The following is a 7,581-nucleotide window of genomic DNA, read 5'->3' on the forward strand; positions in this document are numbered from 1 at the left end:
AGGTTTGCAACCGACTGTTGTCTGAGGTGTCTCCCGATTCGCAAGACACCCGAATTCCGTAAACGGAAGAAATCAGAAATATACGCGTGACACGATGAGTGCGAGTGAGACGACGCGAGGGGTTTCGTACTCCTGTCAATCATCTTCTCTCGGTGGTCAGCGCATGTGTGTGTATGAATATGTATGGAGCGAGCCGCTACAGCTTGTCTTTTTGGGTGTCAATTAATTCTTGTCAATTTTTGAGTCATGATGAGTTACGTTTCCTGATTGATTTAATAGGTTTTGATGCACTTCTCAAAAATACCTTTTCATCTCAGTGTAAACGGGAGTATTTTACCTTTATCTATGAATGATCTTTCTTTTCGTGGCGTGAATAACCCCTAGACCGGGTTTTACATTCCCTATGTAGAAAAGGGAAAAAATACCCTTAAAAAAGGGTGAAATGCGCTGAGCAGGGATTGATTTTCCCTCATCGATTTTCGCGTGAGTAAATGGAAAATGCACACACGTGTTGCAATCGTCCTATCGAACACTTTCACAAACTCCTGCTGAACTCTGATTAACGCGGTTTATAACAATTGAGAGCATTGGCAAGCGACAGCTACGACGCCTTTGAATATGTACCGTTTGCGTTAAATTGTTATTCATACACAAGCATTCATACCGGTCACTGTTTGGTCGCGCAGGCGCCTATTTGCGTTTTGAGGGGTTCGTATATAGGGAGAACGTTGTGCACGTCGTCCTCAGTTCTCTCGTGGATCTCAACTGGATCAGTTGGATATAAATCATGGGCCATAGAATCGACCGCCGGATGCTCTCGTAAATTTACACATGTCATTTTTATGATTTTCTTGGTTCAACGGCTCGAGAGATTGTGCCAAGTTCATAAGGTCCGCTTTAAATCCTAGTGTTTATGGGCTTATTGGAGTGTGTTGGTGGATAGTTAATGAGAAACTAGTTTGAGAAAGTTTGTGAATGTGAATGAGGGGGTAAACAATTGTTCACCCGTCATTATGGAGAATTTCGATGGAGTTTTTGTTCTGTTTGGCTTTCATTGAGACAACAGGGTGAGATTGAATTTTCATATTGGGGTTTGATGATTTGAATGCATGAGTAAATGTCATTTTTTATGCAGCATGAACATACAGAAGATGAACATTGTTGAATCAAGGATATTTTGTCTAAAATGGTGAACATTTTTCTCGTTCAAAAATAGAGAACAATATCAAATAACAATAACAAAATGGGACGTTTCGTGATCTTCTATAGTTGTCAATATCTTCACTTATAAATGAAGATGTTGACGAGTGGAAAAGATCTCACCACGTCCCATTTCGCCGGACCCTCCCCTATTTTTACATTTACTGCAATAATATCATTTTTATTAATCATTGTTTTTATTTTTGCTCATTGATATCCGTGTACTTTCGCTATTTTTTCTTCAATGCAATGTCTTTCTATGTTTGTACTCGAACATCAGAGCTTTCACTTTAACCCCGTTTGACGCTAAGTTTCCGGACATTTTACAATGATTTTAATATCTAAACTTTGCAAGTTCGAATTTGAATCTTGATATTGAACCGTTAGAAAACATTTTAAATATCTGAAAAAAATTGAAAATTTTACTTTTGGAGGAAAATTGATGAAATCATTTTTAAATTGCAATTTAAAAAAAAAATATCATTTGCTATAAATAATTTGTGAATAATCAATTTTCCACCATAAAAATGATTTGTTCACAATGTATATGAATTTGCCAGTGAAAATGAATATTCACTGCGAAATTCCCTGAAAATTCAGAGGAATCTAGAATTCAAGGAGAGGTGTCTCTAAATTTTCCCGATTTTTCATTTTTCCGGAATAATTAAATTGAAATTTTCTATTCCCACGGATTTTTCCATGACATTACATTGTTAGAAATTTTCAAGACTCTTACCGAAAATTTCAGTGGAAAATTTTCAACAGAGCAGAGAAGAAAAAATTTCTATTCGATTTACACAGAAAAACCTAGAGGTAATTAACGCTTAATGCGAATATAATATCTGGTGGCTATGTTTCGATCATAAAAATCGGAATTTCGGCTTCAAAAACACATATTTTACGGTCAAAATAAAAAAGTAAATTATGACCTTAATAAAACGTAATTTATGAAACAACACCGTATTTTACACTTGCAATCACTTTTTTCAAATTTCAAATCATGATTCATTTTAAGAATATCAGGGATCAAAAAACATGGTCAGAATTTGAGAATCAACAGGCGAGGGTCAGAAAACATAGGTGAGGAAATGAGGGTGTGAATATAAGGGGAAAAAGTAAGGATCAGGCAGTGAGGATCAAAGAGAGGGAGGCAGAATGTAAAGGTGAAAGAATGAGGTCTTATCATCGCTTCATCCTTTTCCTCTAACCCTCAATTTTTGACTCCGATATTCTGTCCCTGTCGCATATTTCCTATAGCATATCCTATAGAATTCCCTATAAGAAATCCTATGAAAAATTCGACCATTTCCTATTTTCCTAATTTATAATCAAATAATCAAATAATGGGTTTTGACCCTTTTGACCCTTGTAACCTTGTTGTACCTTGCGACCCTTATGGCCCTGATTAACCTAAAGGTTCCAAGGGCCCGCAGGGGCACAAAGATCACCTCCGTTACCCCTTCTTGTAACATCCTATAGACGTATAATCAAATAATCAAATAAGGGATTTTGACCATTTTGATCCTCGTAACCTTGTTGTACCTTGGGATCTTTATAACCCTAAAGGTCCCAAGGGGCCGCAGGGGCACAAAGATCCGGGGTAACCTCCGTTACCCCTTCTTGTAACGTCAAATAGACTTATAATCAAATAATCAAATAAGGGATTTTGACACTTGTAGCCTTGTTGTACCTTACGACCCTTATGGCCCTTATGGCCCTAAAGGTCCTAAGGGGGCATAGGAAACCCTATGGACAATTCGAGCATTTCCCATAGAATTTTCCAGGTAGGATTTCCTATAGGATTCCTTATCAGGTTTTTCCTACTGTATTTCTTATAGGATATCCTATAGAAGTTTCTATGGGATTTCTAATAAGATTTTCAACAGGATTTCCTATAAAATTTAGGGGTGTAAGGGTCATAATGAGGTCTAATGTGTCATGTGGGGATCATGCGGGGGTCGTATATGGGTCATACAGGGTCATATCAGAATCATATAAGGATCATAGGGATATATAAAGGCCACATGGATGTCATATAGGGGTCACATGGGAATCAGGAGGGTCATATGAAGGTCATATGGGAATCAGGAGGGTCATATGAAGGTCATATGGGAATTAGGAGGGTCATATGAAGGTCATATGGGAATCAGGAGGGTCATATGAAGGTCATATGGGAATCAGGAGGATCATATGAAGGTCATTTGATTCTCATATGACCCCTATATGTGCTTCTTATGACCTCGGTATGACACGCATATTTCTCTATGAGACCCCAATATGGCCCCTACATGACCCACATATGACCCTTATATGATTCCCACATGATCCCCATATAACCGGTTTATGAACCCCATATAACCCTCATATGACCCTTATATGACCCCCCTATGACTCTTTTGACCCTCAGTCTGACCCTTATGACCCTAAATTTCATAGGAAATCCTATTGAAACTCTTATAGGGAACTTACAGGAAACTCTTATAGGATATCCTATAGCAGATCTTATAAGGCAGCCTGCAGGAAATCCAATAGGAAAAACCTGATAGGAAATCCGATAAGAAATGCTATAAGAATACTATAAGATCCTATAGTTCAAATTCTCTAGAGAATTTTGTCATACAGGTTTTTTATTTTGGCTGTTATATTCTGATAGTTGTTATTTAATGCTTATATCCTAATTCTCATTGTCTAACCCTCAATTTTTGAACCTTATATTCTGACTCTTCCTTTTCAATCTTTATGTTCTGATTCTCATTTTTTGACTCTAACATTCTGATCCTCCCTCTTTGTTCTAAGAATCGTTGTACTTTGATCGACAATTCATCATTAATTATTGATAATAAGTTAACATAAAATACGAAAAAAATCATCGGTCTTGCATTCGTAAATTACGTTTATGCAGTGAAACCATAAACACATAATTTTTTACGATAACAGAAACGTAATTTACGTTTAGGTTTTTCTTTGCGTAGAATTTAAACTGATAAAATGATTCCTTTATTTCAAACGATATTCGTTAACTATTAACGAATGTTAGAGTTGAATATCACCGAATCACCAAGGCTCCTCAAATATGCATTTGTCAACACCGACTCCAACCAAATCCATTTGTAAACAATAACTAATGCTTTCTATCAGTGTAATCTCGCGAATTCCCATTCAATTTTGTTTTCAAATTGACCCTACAACATTGGGCCTATTGTATTTTCATTGTAATAAAACGATAGACTAATTTAGGCCATTCTTCACTCATATCAAGAACGACAAGAGCAAACATATCATCTCGTTTTTAAATTGCGCACCACGTTCGATCGTCTATGTAGTCACAATCCCAAACAACAAATGTGATGGTCGGAATTGCAAAAAGGAGGTCAATTCCATTTGGAAAAAATTCATTGATGGTTGTTGGTATTGTGAATAAGAGGGAGAACAATTGTTTACCAATCATTCTGGGAAATTTTGATGGAGCTTTTGTTCTCTTTGGCTTCATTGAGATAACAGAGGGAGATTAAATTTTCATATTGGGGTGTGGTGATTTGAATGAATGAATTATGTCCTTTTTCATGCGCCATGGACAAAAAGCAGGCAAGAAAAACACTATTGAAGCAGGAATATTGTTCGGAAAATGAAGAGTATTATGTTTCGTTGAAAAGCGAAAAAGATTTTTTTCAAATTCTATTCATCAATATTATTGTTACTAATCTTTTTTGTTCATTTTTATTCATTGTCAGTAATTTTTAGGAGACAGATGAGAAACTTATTATTTAATTTTGTAAATTTTCATTTCATTTTGTTTTCATATTAAACTTATAACACTAGGTATTTTTATTCTAATTAATCGTTAGACTAATTCAGTAGCGAAGCGGTATAAAATGATTCGTCGATTTAGTTCTTAGCTTTCGAGAGATATCTCCGAATCTGAGGGAGATTGCGATATTTTCGTAATTACCTTTTTTGTAGAGCCAATAGAGTGCTACAAAAAGGTTTGAACAAAAATTTTGCTATCTCCCTTCGATTTCGAGATATTTATTAAAAACTGACCAATAGCCAAAATCGACTTGAACCATTTTACCACTTCGCTACTGAATTTATTCCATTCTTCCCTCACATCGAGAACGACAGGCGCAAACTTATCATCTCTTTTTTAAATTCCGCACCACGTTCGATCGTCAAATCCATTAAGGCCCCAACAACCAATATTATTAAGTTGCGAATCGCAACAAGGATTTCAATTCCGATATTTCAATTGGAAAAAATTAATTGATGGTCGCTTATTAGTGTGAAGGAAGGAGAGAACAATTGCTTATCAATAATTACGGGCAATTTCGATGGAGTTTCTGTTCTGTTTGGCTTTCGATGAGACAACAAGAGATTTTAATTAATTTCAATATTCATATTGGAATTTAGTGATATGAATGAAGAAATGATGTGATTTTTTATGCACCGTGGACATGGAGAGAAAAAAAATATTGTTTAATCGGGGATATTGTTATTAAAATCGAGAAAACTGTTCGTTATTGAAGATTTGTTTTCATTTCTCCTCATTCTCAGCAGTCTTTAAGATACAAATGAAAAATACTTCACCTGATGAAATTAAATTTGTGAAGATTCATCTTAGACGCTTCAATTTAAGAGGCGGTTCACCCCGGAAAAAAAATTTGCGTTTTTCGCGAAAAAAAATTCAAAAACATTATTTTCTGCGTGATTTCTCCTCAGGAATCCGATTTTGTACGTGGAATTCGTCTGCGACCGCTAAAAATTGAAGATTCGAATTTTTCTAATCGAGGGGCTATTCACAGGCGAATTGGGTGACTCTGCAATTACAAAATATAATCGATTATCCAGGATTAGGGGACTGATTACACTGATTACCGCACTGAGAGAAAAATTTGAAGTTCGATTTACAATAAGAAAATAGTTGAGACATTTTGGTGAACGATACGATTTTTTTTGTATGCGGCACATAACATTATAGTGACTTAACAAACGTAATTTTTGCAAATCAAAATGCAGTTGAACTAACCAAAGTTCAAAAGTAACCACGAGAAATCTATCGTGAGCAGAACTATAAAATAGTTGCAATAACTACATTCCATTGTAGTAATTACTTCTCCGGCCATAGTTACGGTAACCCATGAAAAATTGTTGAGGACTTTTTGACTATAATTCGATCCCGAGTCGAATAATTGGACTTGACAAATTCTCCTTAGGTCTTTCCGTTCAGAACTGGATAGGTCTTGGGAAGCCTCTTCCCAAGTGCTTCCGAGACCTTTCTACCTATGGTTATGTCCCATTTCAGCACTTGTTAGGTGTAAGCAGGACTTGCATTCAGACTTTCCAAATCCTTGCCGGTCCCCGTAATTCTATGGGCCTATATTAAATCTGCGTTCATATCCCTGTGTACTCATGCGTGATTGAAATAAAAAATGCAATTATTGTTTTTTTTTTAATCTCGAAAATCGACATTTCACGGGAGGGTGGAGGGGAGATGCATGTATGCGGAGTCTTGACATTTTTACCCAACAGTAAGCGGAGAAGGTTGCAGAATCTATTCTAGCCACTCTTGCCCCTCCGATTGCATGCATTGTCCAAATAAAAAATGAAAGTGTTAACAAATCAGACCCTTGTTCCAAGTAAAAACCGAAAATCTGACCGTGTGGCTCCCAGTGAAAATTTTTTTTTTTAGTTTTCACCTTTTCCACATACTTTTGAGAGTTCTGAATAGCCCGTCGCTTAAATAGTTGGAATCAACGTTCACCCGGCTAAAAAATTCGATTTTGGCGAAAATCCACTTGCCCCGGAAAACCCGAAAATCTGACGCTTTGGCTGGGGCCAAAAAAAAACGACTTCTCAGTTTTACCTTTTTCCACATACTTTTGACAGTTCTGACTATCCCGGCGCTTAAAAAGTCGGAATCAACATTCACCCAACTAAAAAATTCAATTTTGGCGAAAATTCACTTGTCCCGGAAAACCCGAAAGTCTGACGCTTTGGCTGCGGCCAAAAAAAACGGTTTCTCAGTTTTCACTTTTTCCACATACTTTTGACAGTTCTGACTAGCCCGGCGCTTAAATAGTTGGAATCAACGTTCACCCGGCTAAAAAATTCGATTTTGGCGAAAATCCACTTGCCCCGGAAAACCCGAAAATCTGACCCTTTGGCTGGGGCCAAAAAAAACGGTTTCTCAGTTTTCACTTTTTCCACATACTTTTAACAGTTCTGACTAGCCCGGCGCTTAAATAGTTGGAATCAACGTTCACCCGGCTAAAAAATTCGATTTTGGCGAAAATCCACTTGCCCCGGAAAACCCGAAAATCGGACCCTTTGGCTGGGGCCAAAAAAACGGTGTTCTCAGTTTTCACTTTTTCCACATACTTTTGA

The 7,581-nt window shown here is 36.7% G+C and overlaps 1 protein-coding gene across 1 annotated transcript in view; it reads left to right on the forward strand.

Annotated features, from left to right (window-relative positions):
• Positions 1-766: 766 nt before the first annotated feature.
• Positions 767-7,581, forward strand: part of LOC107038799 — a 97,383-nt gene continuing 90,568 nt past the window's right edge. Inside the window, exon 1 of the mRNA XM_015258082.2 lies at positions 767-1,067. The gene's annotated coding sequence lies outside the window, so the exon portion shown is untranslated. The remainder of the gene's footprint in view (positions 1,068-7,581) is intronic.

The sequence above is a fragment of the Diachasma alloeum genome, unplaced genomic scaffold (genome assembly GCF_001412515.2).
Source record: "Diachasma alloeum isolate Michigan unplaced genomic scaffold, Dall2.0 Dall_scaffold_00288, whole genome shotgun sequence".
Taxonomy (NCBI): Eukaryota; Metazoa; Arthropoda; class Insecta; order Hymenoptera; family Braconidae; genus Diachasma; species Diachasma alloeum.